Raw genomic sequence first — 14,643 nt, forward strand, 5'->3', positions numbered from 1 at the left:
GGTTAAGTTCATATGCTCCGCTTTGGCGGCACAGGGTTTGCAGGTTCAGATGCCGGGCTGGGACCCACACACACTCACCAAGCCATGCTGTGGTGACATCCCACATACAAAACAGAGGAAGACTGGCACAGAGGAAGATTGGTACAGATATTAGCTCAGGGCCAATCTTCCTCACCAGAAAAAGAAAGAAAAAAAAAGTGTGAGGGGCCGACCCCATGGCCCAAGTGGTTAAGTTAGGTGTGCTCCGCTTCAGCGGCCTGGGTTTGGTTCCTGGGTGCAGACCTACACCATTCATCAGTGGCCATGCCGTGGCGGCAACCCACATACACAATGAAGGAAGTATGGCACTGATGTTAGCTCAGGGCAAATCTTCTGCAGCAAAAAAAAAAGTGTGAAAAGACCAGTCACAGACAGTAAGAAAGTATCTGCAAATCATAAATCTGATAAAGAATTTGTATCCACAACATATAAAAAACTCAGTAACAAAAAGAAAAACCACCCAATTAAAAACTGGGCAAGGAATCTGAATAGACATTTCTTCAAAGAAGACATACAAAGGGCCAAAAGCAAATGAAAAGATGCTCACCATCACTGGTCATCAGGAACTTGCAGATCAAAACCACAATGAGATGCCACTTCACACCCACTACAATGGCTGTTATCAACAAGATGGACAAGTGTTGGACAGGGTGGGGAGAAATCGGACACTTATACACTGCTGGTGGGAATGCAAAATGATGCAGTCACTTTCGAAAACAATTTGGCAGTTTCTTAAAAAGTTAAAACATAAATTTACCATTGACCCAGCAATTCTGCTCCCAGGAATCTACCTAAGAGAAATGAAAACGGGCGTTCACACAAAGACTTGTGTGTGAGTGTTCACAGCAGCACTACTCCTAAAAGCTAAGACCTGAGACCACCCAGCTGTCCACCCCGAGAATGGATAACCAAAATGTGGATATCCATACAACGGGATGCTCCAGCAATAAAGTAACTCTTGAGTGAAAAAGTCACACACAAAGACCACACGTGGTATGATTCTACTTACACAAAATGTCCAGAACAAGTAAGTCCACAGAGACAGAAAGGAGCGGAGTTGCTGCCTGGCTGGGAGTAGGAAAAAAGAGCAACTGGAAATGAACAGGCAGGATCTTTCAGGTGATGGAATGCTCTAAAACCGGATATGGTGATAGTTGCACAACTCTGCAAATTGACTACAACCACTGAAGTGTATACTAAAAACAGGTGAATTTTGTGGTATGTAAATTATACCTCGATAAAGCTGTTAAAAACATTACAGGATGAATGCTAGCTCTCCGGCTCTCGGCAGCTTCCCTCCCTGCTTCTCCCACACATTGCAGGGCTCCACATCACTCAGTGTTGGCATCCAAGGCCTTCTCACTCTATAAGCACTCTCGTGAGGTATCAACTCAGCCAGGCATGTCCCATCTATGACTTCACACCTGGCTTTTCTCTGAGCACCCAGCCTGCGTGCTCAGCTCTCTGCCAGCATCTCCACCACAGGTTCCAAACCCAAACCCAGCGCCCCCACCCTATACCTGCCCCTCCCTGCACCCAGGCCAAATCTGAGATCGTCTGGATCCCGCCTCACAACTCAACTCCATGTCATCAGACTCTGTCCCTCATGGGACCCATCACAAGCTGCCATGCCTCGTCCAGGGAGCCAAAATGGGCACACTACATCCTCTAAGCCTCCTTCACAAAGGGTCAACTGTAAGCCTCACTTTAACAAGGAGGAAGCAAAGCCAGTGTCCAGGTGGTCCAGCTCTGCAACAAGGAGCAAGACCTAAGCCTCACTGTGTACAGCTTCAGACGCGTCAACTTCACACCCAGAGCTACAAACACCTGTGCTATGATGAGACAGAATCAGCAAGATGAACCACACACAGTATAGGGTCACCCTGGAAGCTGCAGGATACCACAACAGTTTGGGCACAAGAAGGTGTCAGGACTTTTGCACATGCCATTGCTCCCACCCAGAACATCCTCCCAGGATTGGGGCACAGTGTCACCTCCTCATGAGAGCCTCTCCCTGGAAACACAGGCCCAGGCATCCTGCAAGTCACAGTCACTGCAGCCACGCATCACTAGGACCAGACGTTCCCAGAATACGCCAGCGCCTATGGTCAGGATGGCGTTTTTCATGTCTCTCTCTTGATGGACGACAGCTTGGAAGCCTTTGTTCCGATCCTTCTTAAAATGTGAGAATTATGCGTCAGTATGGTAAGGAAAGGAAGCAGTCTGTCCACATGTTAATCTCCCATAATCACCATGCTGAGGGCGGCAGCATGCCAGACACTGTCACCGGTCCTCATTTTCACTGTCGCAGACCCCCAGGGATGTCCTCCCCACTGGTACCACTGTGCTTCTGAGCTCCCTGCTCACCATTCCCACTAGACCTAGGATGTTGGCTCTCAGCAGCCTACAGTCGCCCATCAGCTGGCCTGCAGCTGTGTGCACACTACAAATGCAAAAAAGGACTCCGGTTAGTCCTCATAAAACAAAACAACACAGCAATCTGAAAATAACTTCAAACTGTGTCAGATTAGGAAACTCGGTGGATGAGGGAAAGAATAACACCTATTCAAAGACTATGAAATATAAGTGAACTAGAGGACAGTACTGAAATTCATGCAGAATGCACAAGAAACAAAGAGGGAAGCACCATGCCTGGGAGGATGGTCTGGCAGCCACCATAAATCCAAGGGAACTCCAAGAGAAGATGTAGCCGAACTGGCCCTGGCCAGCGATTTTCCAGAGCAAAAGTACACCCATGTACCAGGCAGGGTGAATAAAATAAATTAACCTCTAGATTCATTGCTGTGAAGGACTAAATGTCCTAAAAGCTACCACAGAGAAAGAAGACTGATAGTCTGAAAACATGTCAGCAGATTCCTAGACACCAGTCCTAAACAAAGGCAGAGTCTAATCCCCCTTCCTTGACCATGGCTGGCCTTACCAACTCCCTCCTAGCAGATATGATGAGGAAGAAGCGATGCCATAACCACTGAAGCCAGGCTACAAAAGGTGCTGAGGTCCACTGCCCTCTCAGGACACATGCTTTGGCAGCTGAGTAAAGCATCCAGCCACCAAGGTGCCATTCTGGAGAGGCCATAGGGAGATGGCCAGCCCCAGCTGCTCCTCTACCCTGGCTGCTCCTCCAACTCCAGCTGCTCCTCTGCCCCAGCAGCTCCTTCAGGTTCCCAGCTGCTCCTCTACCCTGGAGCAGGCCTCTGGCTGTTCCCACAGACCGCCGGCTGCTCCTCCATCCCAGCTCCAGGTGAAGTGAGGAGGTCTGGAGATGACCCAGCCCCAGCTTCCATCAGACTGCAGTTGCCCAAGACCCCATGCTCAGCTCCTCCTAAATTTCTGACCCACAGAAACCATGAGAGGTGATAATTCACAATTGTTTTAGGCCCCTAAATTGTGCGGTGATTTGTTATGTAGCAGAAGTAACTCGGGCAATCATCTACAAAGAAATAACGACCAAAGTTGTATCAGATTTCGACACTCACAGAACCTCACTGTAAAAACTCCTGAAGGATTCATTTCGGAAAGAAAAGTGCCTGGAGGGAAACAATGCTAAGCTGAGGAAATAAAAGATATTAGTAAACTCAATTGCTGACCGTTTAAAAAACTTTCTATGCTAAAAGGTGGAACAAGTGTCACTCAACAACAATACAGATGATGTCAGATACACAGTGAAGGGCCAAGTGAATCAAAAGCAAATGTAGAATATGATCATAAAAGAACAATTCTCAGTTAAAATCACCTGGAGGACTTCAAAAGAATCAGTTTTTAAAAAGCAGCTAGGGGCAGGGTCCAGTATATTTTTAAAGTTCTCAAGGTGATTTTCATGTGCAGGCAGAGTTGAAAAATCACTGACAGAGAAAACAGAAATTAAGGCAAAAAGAATTAATAGGAAATCACAGAAACTAGAAATAGTAAGCCATACATACAACACCATGCCTGACATTTAACTGTGCAGTAAAGAGTTGCTGAGATGATGAAAAATGAGCCTGTACCCAGAAGGAAGCATATCCCCCCACACCAGTGCTGTGTTCTCACTTGCATGGAAAATCCCCAGACTGAAATCACTAATGTTGACCAACAGAGACTGAAAACTCTGATGCTTAATCTCCACATCCTCATGTAATCTGCAGCGAAAGACCTCCCATGTAGAAAATTGACCTAAAAAATCTTCAACAGAGCCAGAGCTCTGGTCATGACTGGGCCTGGGCTTGTCCTCCTGCTGCAGAAACTAGAAATTGTACAAGATATGTGGAAGCACTCTTGTCAAATACTGGACAACGGGCAGCACAGGAAAGGAAAACAAAGGAGGTGAGCCCTGCTGTCCCCCAGCTTCTGCACGAAAACACTTTCCAGACCATGGGGCAAGGACGGGGGTCCCAAGCAGACAACTCACTGAGCCAAGAAGAGTCACTGGGTACAACTGATTGTGCCTTAAAAACTGTGAGAAGAAAGAGCAGTGAACTTGAAGACAGAGGAAGAAGCACAGAGAAGACAAACAGGGCTCAGCGACAGGACATCAAGCAGACTAACACACATCACTGGAGCCCCTCCATAAAGTGAGAAGACAGTAAAAATAGTGGAAAGGATAATTGTCAAAACTTTTCCAAATTTCATGAAAACCAAAACCCACAGATGCAAGAAACAATGATTACCAAGCAGGAAAAAAATCACATTAAGGCTCATCATTATTAAAACCAGCAAGAAAAAACTCATCAGAAGCCACGGACAATGGAAGAAAATGAATGTCATCTTTAAAATACTAAAGAAAAAGACCAAAAAATCCCCAATCCAAAAAGCTATCAATCTAGAATTCCAAGTCTAGTTAAAATATTCCTAAAAAATGAAGACAAGATGAAGATTTTTTCCTGAGAAACAAAAATGAGAGAATTAGTTCCCAAAAGACTTACACTAAGAGAAATACTAATTTCTTCAAGCAGAAAGAAAATGATACTGGATAAAAACCTGAATATACAAATGTAAAAGAGTACCAGAAATAGCAAATAAGAAAGAAAATAAACTTTTTCCCTCATTTTAAAATTTCTTTATGAGATAACTAACTGCTTATAGGAGGATGATAACACGCATCAGGGGGTTTAGAGCAGATGCAGAAGTCAAGGGACTTCTGTGCCCGATGGCGGAAAGGGAGGGATGCTGTTGGAGGGTCTCTCATTCTATGTGAAGTGGCACACACTCATCATTGTGAACCCTACAACAACCACTGAAAACTATAACAATCAGATAGAGGAAATAAGCCAATAATGGAAACGACAGTATACTAAAACCTGAATAATTAATCTGAAAGAATGAGGTAAAAGAGGATAAAAAAAACAGATAAGGCAAATAGAAAGCAAACCATACTGATAATGACATTAAGTGCAATAGTCTTAGGACTCCAATTAAAAGGCAAGAGATTCTCAGTCTGGAGAAAAAAGCAAGACCCAAATACATACTATTAAAGGAAGGTATTATAAACATAATGATAGAGATAGATTAAAAGTTACAGGAGGAAAAACATGCACCACACAAACACCAATCATGAGAAAGCTGAGAGCCTATATACTATCACACAAAGCAGATTTCTGGATGAGAAATATTACCAGAAATAAAGAGGGTCAATTCACTAAGAATAGGTAACAATCCTCAATGTGTATGTGCATCTAACAAAAGAGCTTCAAAATACATGAGCAAAAAAAAGTACAGAGCTGAAAGGGGTAAGAGACAAATTCAAAATTTAGTCTAAGTGTATATATAAGATTGGAACTCTACCAAGCCGCTTAAACTAAGTGACATTTATAAAACACTCTACCCAACAGCAGCTGAATACACTTCTTTTCAATTGCACAGAGACATTCACCAAGACAGACTATATCCTGGGCCATACAAGAAGTCTCAATACATTTAAAAGTAATAAAATCATACAGACTATGTTCTCTGAACACAAGAGAACTAAACTAGAAACCAGTAATAGAGAGTGAGTTGGAGTACTCCAAATATCTAGAACTTAAACAACATACTGCTACATAACACACAGGCCAAGAAGAAAGGATAATGGAAATGAGAATATATACTATAGGGGCTGGCCCTGTGGCCAAGTGGTTAAGTTGGCATGCTCTGCTTCGGCAGCCCAGGGTTCACTGGTTCGGATCCTGGGCACAGACCCATGCACTCCTCATCAAGCCACGCTGAGGTGGCATCCTATATGGAAGAACTAGAAGGACCTACAACTAAGATATATGTACCGGGGCTATGGAGAGAAAAAAAAAAAAAACAGGAAGATTGGTAACAGATGTTAGCTCAGGGCCAATCTTTAAAAAAAAAAAGAATATATTATATTGAAGGAAAATGAAAATACAATAAATCAAAATTTGCTGTATGCAGCTAAAGCAGTGATTAGAGGTCAATGTATTAAATAAAGTAGGAAATGGGGCTGGCCCCGTGGCCGAGTGGTTAAGTTCTCGCGCTCCGCTGCAGGCGGCCCAGTATTTCGTTGGTTCGAATCCTGGGCGCGGACATGGCACTACTCATCAGACCACGCTGAGGCAGCGTCCCACATGCCACAACTAGAAGGACCCACAACGAAGAATACACAACTCTGTACCGGGGGCTTTGGGGAGAAAAAGGAAAAAAATAAAATCTTTAAATAAAGTAGGAAAAAAAGAACTAAAATCATTGTCTCAGCTTCCACCTTAAGAACTAGAAAAAAGAACAAAATACCAAAAGTAAGCCACACTCAAAGTAAGCAGAAAGAAATACAGAGCAGAAACTAATGAGATAGAAAACAGAAAAATAGAAGAAATCAATTAAACCCAAAGCTAATTATTTGAAAAGATCAACGAAATTGGCTGAACCTCTAGCAATAATGGCCAGAAAAAAAAGAGAAGACACAAACTAATAAAATATCAGGAATGAAAAAGGGGACATTAGTACAGATTCTACAGATATCAAAAGGATAATAAGGGAATACTACTAGCAAATTTATGCCATTAGAGTTAACAAATTAGAGGAAATTGACAAATTCCTTGAAGAACACAAACTATCAAAGGTCACTCATGAAGAAATAGATAACTTGAATAGCCAATACATCTATTAAGGAAATTGAATTTATAATTAAAAACCTTCTCACAAAGAAAACTCCAGGCCAAGATGGTTTTACTGGTGAACTCTTCTAAACATTCAAGAAAAATAACATTTCTATACAAATTCCTCCACTTCTACTTTCTAGAAGAAGCATTTCTCAACTCATTTTATGAAGCGAATATTATACAGATATCAAAACCAAAGACATTACAAAAAAACTAAATAACAACAGCCCTCATGACCACAGATTTTTAAAATCCTTACAATTTTTAAATTTTTAGCAAATTGAATCCAGCTATAAAGGATAACGCATCACACCCAAGGGGGGGTTATCCCAGGATTGCAAGGTTGGTTTAACATTCAAAAATTAATCAGTGTAATTAACCACATTAACAGACTAAAAAAGAAAAAAACATATGATCATCAGAGTAGAAGCATAAAGGACATTTAACAAAATCCAGCATTCATTCTTATAAAAACTCAAAGTAAAGTAAGAATAGAAGGAAACAACCTAAACTTGATAACGAATATATATACAAAACCTATAGCTATATATATATTAAATAGTCAAAGACTGGATGCTTCCCCCTGTGATTAATAACAAGGAAAGAAAATCCACTCTCACCACTTTTGTATGACATTTTACCAGAGGTCCTAGGTAGCGCAATAAAGCAAGAAAAAGAAATAAATGGCACTCAGATTGGAAAGGAAGAAATAAAACTATCTTTATTCACAGATGAAATAAGTGTATATATTAAAAAGTTAAATATAAATCTTTAATTAATATTGGGGTAAATTTTAGTATTTAATGAATACTAGGGATAAATTTGGCAAAATATGTACACTGAGTAGTACAGAGTACTGATGAAAGAAATTTAAAAGGATCTAAATTTATGGAGAGTGTACTAGGTTCATGGACTGGCAGGCTCAACAGCTTATGGTGTCACATTTCAACTGGCCCTTCTGTCCAGTCCCACGCCCTTCACTCGCCACACAGATGTTGATCCCGAGAGCACACTCAGTAAACTTCCTGCAAATCTCCATCTCAGAGTCTACTTCCCAGGAAACCCAACACAGACAGTAATTAATAATTTGTACATTTGTAAAGGAAGGAGGGGAGACACAAGTATAGGATATAATGATTACAGTCAAAGGGCAGATACCTAGATAACCAGCAACACGCTGACTTGGACAGTTAAAGTACAACGAGCAGAACTCGATTAACACAGTGAAGGCTAGGGGGGAAACAACTCATAACTCCCTACATGTGCTGCGAAGCTGTTCATTTGAAGAAGGATTTCTTTATACAATAGAAAAAATCATACGGAATCGCCATTTTTCAACACTTTTTTTTTACCTACAAAAACTGCAATTCACACAGTTCAACTTTCTATTTCCATTGAGTCCTGTCTCAGTCACCATAAATTATCTTTGGAGCTAATGAATACTTCCTTTTTGATCATCACCAGCCCTAGGATCTAAGTGTGGAGAGACAAGAGTTATCACTAAATCAAAGTTCAAAGTTCAGGAGTCTAAGTGGAGGACATTTTCCAGAAGATTTTGTGGGGTCTAAACCAAGAAATCAGAGAATTCCAGACAATCTTCTGATGAACGCTCTGGCCTCGGCTCATTCTCTGGCTTAAGTGCTCCACCTGTGGATGGTCACACGTCACCCTACTCCAGCGCCCCCAGTGACGACTCCCCCCACCCCCCACCCCTGGGCACAGAGCTAACCTGCTTCTCTCCCACCTTCCCTGACTGCCCTGGGGCTCCACTTGTTCATGCCCCTCCAACTGCAGGACACCCCAAGGCTCTTTTCCCTCTACACCCAACCCTCTGAACTCCTGGTTCTGTTCCCATAGTTCCCACTATAGCCTCTCTGTAGTTAAGTCCCAAATCTCTGCCTGACCACCTCTAACCCAAATGCCAGGTAGGACTGCCCTGGATGGTGTTCACAATGAAACTCTCCTCCCCAGATCTCTTTCCCAACGACCCCACACACTTGCACTGTGTATCTATTTCTGTCTGCCGTACCACATTGCTCTGCCCCTCCAGGCTCAAAGGTGTGGAATGTTCCCATACCCCTCCTGCTCTCCTAGGTCCCTGCCACTGCCCATTCTACCACGGTCCTCGGTATTGGCCACCAGCCACCTGCTCCCACAGCCTCATGGCCTGTTGCACACATTCAGGACTGAATTCCTTCTTGCCAGCCTCTGGTTAAATAACAGAAGACTCTCCAAGCTTTCAACCTTCCCTCTCCCAACCCATCTCACTCCCACTGCCAGATTCAAGAATCGCCCAAAAGGCCAGCCAATGTCACCTCACTTTCGTCATGATAAACATTCAATGGTGCTCCCACAATAAAGGGACGCTATTTACACTAGCATCTTCTGGAACTGCACTGCTCAAAACAGTTTCCACTCACCACTGTGGCTATTTAAATGTAAATTAATTAAGATTAAATAACACTTAACATTCACTCTCAGTGCTAATGGCCAACCAAGCAAGGCTAGTGCTGAGGCTAGTGACAGCACAGCTAGAGAGGGTCCCTGACGAAGCGTCTCAGTCCAGGCCCATTTTCCACTTCTACTCTGTTTCAAGAGAAATAGTTTGCTAATTGTTCCCCAGTTATGCCTCCCACTTGCCAAGCCCCACTCTTACCTGGGTGCTTGTTCCCCACCTGTGGGCTCTCTCCTCTCCTCTCTTTCTAACCAAAACCATCCACCCTTTAAGAAGCAGCGCTTAGTCACCCACCCCAATAGGCCCTGTCACCTCTGAATGGTGTGATACTTATTTCCATCATTTAAATAACTTGGGGGCTAGGCCGGTGGTGTAGTCACTAAGTTCACACATTCTGCTTTGGCAGCCCAGGGTTCACAGATTTAGATCCTGGGCATGGACTTATGCACCGCTCATCAAGCCATGCTATGGCAGCCTCCCACATACAAAATAAAGGAAGATTGCCACAGATGATAGCTCAGCAACAGTCCTCCTCAAGCAAAAAGAGGAAGATTGGCAACAGATGTTAGCTCAGGGCCAATCTTTCTCACCAAAACAGAAAGAAAAAAAGAACAAATAACTTTATGTATGGCAGTAGTTGGCATGCCTGATGGATCTCATTAATTCTCCCAGTGTTTATTTTTTCTTTTATGCATTCATTAATTCATTCCAAAAATATTTATTTTACACCTATATGTCAGTATTGTCCTAGGCTCTGGGCAGACGGTGATGAATAACACTGACATAGCCCCTGCCCTACACTCCACAGGACACAGAGAGATAGGGAACAAGTGGAAGTGAGCGTATAAGTACAAATTCTAGTGAGTGCCACAAAAGAATGAAGTTCTCTGAGGAAGGACCTACATTAAATTGGTTGAGAAAAGGCCTCATCTCTAGACTGGAATCACTGAAGCCAAGACCTCAAATGGGAGAAAGCACGAGCCAGATGAGCTGGCAGGAGCCTCCAGCCAAGGAAGGCAAGCAGACGCACAGCCAGAGAGAGGACAAGGTGGCTGAGTGCCCTGGGGATGGAAGGCTGCAGAGTGACTGCAGAGTTGCAGGCCTCAGAGAAAACACTGAGATTCTTAATTTTGTCCTAAGTACAAAAGCTACCAAAGAGTTTTAAGCAGGGGAGAAACATGATACAATTTAAATTACAAAACCACCACACCGTCTGAGGTGAGCACCACCGATCATTGCACAGTGAAGGTGAAGGAAGTAAGATCTGGACCCCAGCGCCCCTTCTACAGCAGACTCTTGATCTCACCCCAGAGGCAGTACCACGTGGGGCTGAAAGCTGGGCTCTGGCCTGTCAGCTCCAGGCCTGCCTGCTGTGTGGTCTCGGGCAAGCTGCTGAGGAGAACAGCGCATGCCACAACCCACTGCACTGGGACCAAGGGCCTGGCTGTGGGCCTCCTCTGGGGCCTACCTCCTCACCACCTCGGCCTGGGCTGCTCCTAGGCTGTTTTCCTATCTACCTCTGGCCCCGTCACAATCCCATCCCTGCCAGGCCTCCACCAGGCATTCCTCATCAATGCTAAGGTGGCGATTCTTCCCTTTCCCATCCGACTCCTGTTCTGAATAACACACATCTCCAGGGTACATTCACTCAGAAGGATAAAGAAGAAAATGAAATAGGTTAGTCTGCGCACCAAGCTTTAAAAAATAAGTTTTAACACGGTTGTGGATTCCAACAAAGACAACACCGCAAATTGTCTTATGTTTTCTTCCAGAAAAGTCTATGTACATATCAGCACACATAAAATCACATATTCTTCTTTTCAATTTAAAAAAGTAGGTCCTACTACATATACGGTGGATTGGTATATTTTCCTTCTTTCACTTCGTATGTTTTGGCCATCTGTGCATATGTCTGTCTATACACACATCTATGTGTGCACGCACATCTACATACACGTACACACGTAGACACAGACACAGCCAGCTCATTCCCTAAAGCACAGTGTCCCATTATGGGAAGTATAATGACTCTCGATGTTTGTGAAACATTGCAATTATACATGGTTCCAAATTGGAACATCAATCTCACTTCAGGCTCTGCATTCAACCAAGCTGCCTGTTTCCAGTTACAGCAGTGCTCAGAGTCACCTTCCCACTCACATATCCATGAGCTCAGGACTTGACAAGCCAGCCTGGAGCCCAGGTCCTGAAGCTCTTCTTGCACCTCTGAGGGACACTGCTGTCCCTGAACAAAGGCTTCAGGGAGCCCCCATTTCCAGACATCACAGTCCAGCCAGGCCATGGGGAACCCTCCCAGCTCTACCTTCAGAATGCACCCAGTCCAAACACGGGGGTCCTGCCACCATCATGCACTCCTGGACCACCAGAGCCCTCTTCACAGACACACACATGCTAATGCACACTTACAGGCACACACAGAGTCACACATACACATGCTCATACACAATCACATGCACACTCCATCTTCCAAGAGTAGGCAGAAAGTTTTCCAAACAGTCCATTGGATGAGGTTGCCCACTGCTCATGCCCCTGTAAGGCCCCAAATTCTTAGACTGAAACCCCACCCTGTCCCTGTCCTCTGAGACCCTGGCTCTCCAGGCCCCACAGTTCTGGCTCCTCCTCACATACCACGTTCCAGCCAGACTAGCACAAACGCAGGCTCCACCAATTAGTCTGTCCTCAGGTTCTTTATTTCTAAAAGGGGGAATAAGATCTTACTCCATGATGCCCTGGAATCCCCTGGACCCTGCTTAGTTGGCAAAGCAATACCATGGTTAACCCAGTACTTGCTCCCCGCATTCCATGTCCACATCTTGACCTCTGCAGCTAAGCACTCCCACAGGAAAACACTGTGACTGGCCTCCCCTTCCTGCCTGGCCATCTCAAGATCCTTGGTCACCCTTTCACACCTTCTTTGCTCCCCATACCTCCAGCATCTCCTCCCCCATCTTCATTCTCCATGGAGAGCCTGCTTCCTACTCTTCTAAGAAAAGCATCAGGAGAGCATTTCCACAGGCCCATGTGGACCAGCACATAGCTGGCCCTCCTGCCCTCCACTGCACAGTGATCCCACACTCTCCAGTAGGTCTCTCTTCTACATCATTCTTCTCTAAGGGGTTAGTCTCATCAGCATATAAACAGCTGTCACTTCTTGCATCTCAAAAAACATGTGAATAAACAATCTTTGATTGCCCCTTAGCAGCAAACATCCTTGAAAGGGGTGTTTGTACTCATCACCTCCAATTTCTTCTCTCCCATTTTCTCCTAAACTCACTCAAACATGCTTTTGGCTTTCCCCACCCACACACACAAACACCAGAATCTGCTCTTCCATATCACCAACCACCTTGACCCTGAGCCCAATGGCAGTTCCTCATCCTTGTTTCTCTGACCTCGAAGCCTAGGGAACTGAAAACCACTTCTCCCTCCCTGTGATCCACCAGGACCACCCCCTCCCCCATGATCCACCAGGACCACCCCCTCCTCCCCATGATCCACCAGGACCACCCCCTCCTCCCTATGATCCACCAGGACCACCCCCTCCTCCCCATGATCCACCAGGACCACCCCCTCCTCCCCATGATCCACCAGGACCACCCCCTCCTCCCTATGATCCACCAGGACCACCCCCTCCTCCCCATGATCCACCAGGACCACCCCCTCCTCCCCATGATCCACCAGGACCACCTCCCATTCCACATGATCCACAAGGATCACCCCCTCCTCGCCATTATGCACAGGTCACTCCTTCCTCCCCATTATCTAGCCCTCCCCCCGGCTCCACCTTCACCTACCCTGCTTCCAGGGCTCCCCAGGCTCAACACCTGCATGGCATCTCCAGGCCTATGATTCCCTCCCAGCAGCTCCTCTCTCCTGACTGTCAGCTCCCCTGATGTCAGACTCTCAAATGCAACACACCCAAACTGAACTCCTGAGCTGCCCGCTGCAATTCCACCAGGAAATCTTAATGGTTAACCTCAAAATACATCCAGAATCTCAGGGCTGACCCCATGGCCGAGTGGTTAAGTTCGCGCCCTCCATTGCAGGCAGCCCAGTGTTTCGTTGGTTTGGATCCTGGGCGCAGACATGGCACTGCTCATCAAACCATGCTGAGGCAGCGTCCCACATGCCACAACTAGAAGGACCCACAACGAAGAATATACAACTATGTACCGGGGGGCTTTGGGGAGAAAAAGGAAAAAAATAAAATCTTTAAAAAAAAAAAATACCTTTCAAATTTTGAACATTTGTTCCAGTAGAAAAAACAAAAAATTTTTAAAAGACTCATTAGCAATGAAAAACCTGAAAATGAAATTAAGAAAACAATTTCATTTATAACAACATGAAAAAAGAATGAAGTATTCAGTAATAAATTTAACAAAATAAGTGCAAGACTTGTACAATAAAAACTACAAAACATAATTGAACGAAATTAAAGAAGACCTAGTGATAAGATATCCCATGTTCATGGAATATTCATCTTAACATTGGTAAGATGGCAAAATGCTCCAAACTGATCTATAGATTCAACAGATCCCTATCAAAATTCAGCTTGCTGTTACTGCAGAAATTGACAGACTAAAAAACGAATTCATATGGAAATTCAAGGAACCCAGAAAAGCCAAAATAATCTTGAAAAAGAAGAACACAGTGGAGGACTCACAGTTTCTAACTTGAAAACTTACTACAAAACTACAGTAATCACGATGGGGTGGTACTGGAATAAGTACAGACACAGAGACCAATGGAACAGAGTTGACAGTTGAGAAACAAACCCTCAAATTTACAGTCAAGTGATTTTCAACAAGGATGCCAAGATGATTCAATGTGGAAATAATGAATTGTCTTTTCAACAAATGGTCCTACGATAGCTAGATATCCACATGCAAAAGAATGAAGTTGGACCCCTACCTCATACCATATACAAAAATTAACTCAAACTGGATCAGAAACCCAAAAGTATAGATCAACAATATATAAAGCAAAGAATAAAGACGGAAACGTATGTGTAAGAGCCAAAACCATAGAACT

The 14,643-nt window shown here is 44.2% G+C and overlaps 1 protein-coding gene across 8 annotated transcripts in view; it reads right to left on the bottom strand.

The window, feature by feature from the left end:
* The window catches only part of ARHGAP39 (Rho GTPase activating protein 39), a 125,015-nt gene that overhangs the window by 99,878 nt on the left and 10,494 nt on the right, over window positions 1-14,643 (bottom strand). The window contains exon 1 of one of the 8 annotated variants that reach the window (XM_070222620.1): window positions 9,793-9,886. The exons of the other annotated variants lie outside the window; for them this stretch is intronic. The gene's annotated coding sequence lies outside the window, so the exon portion shown is untranslated. Of the gene's footprint in view, window positions 1-9,792; window positions 9,887-14,643 lie in introns of those variants that run through there. 8 annotated transcript variants of the gene reach the window in all.

Source organism: Equus caballus, chromosome 9 (genome assembly GCF_041296265.1).
Source record: "Equus caballus isolate H_3958 breed thoroughbred chromosome 9, TB-T2T, whole genome shotgun sequence".
In the NCBI taxonomy this organism is placed as follows: Eukaryota; Metazoa; Chordata; class Mammalia; order Perissodactyla; family Equidae; genus Equus; species Equus caballus.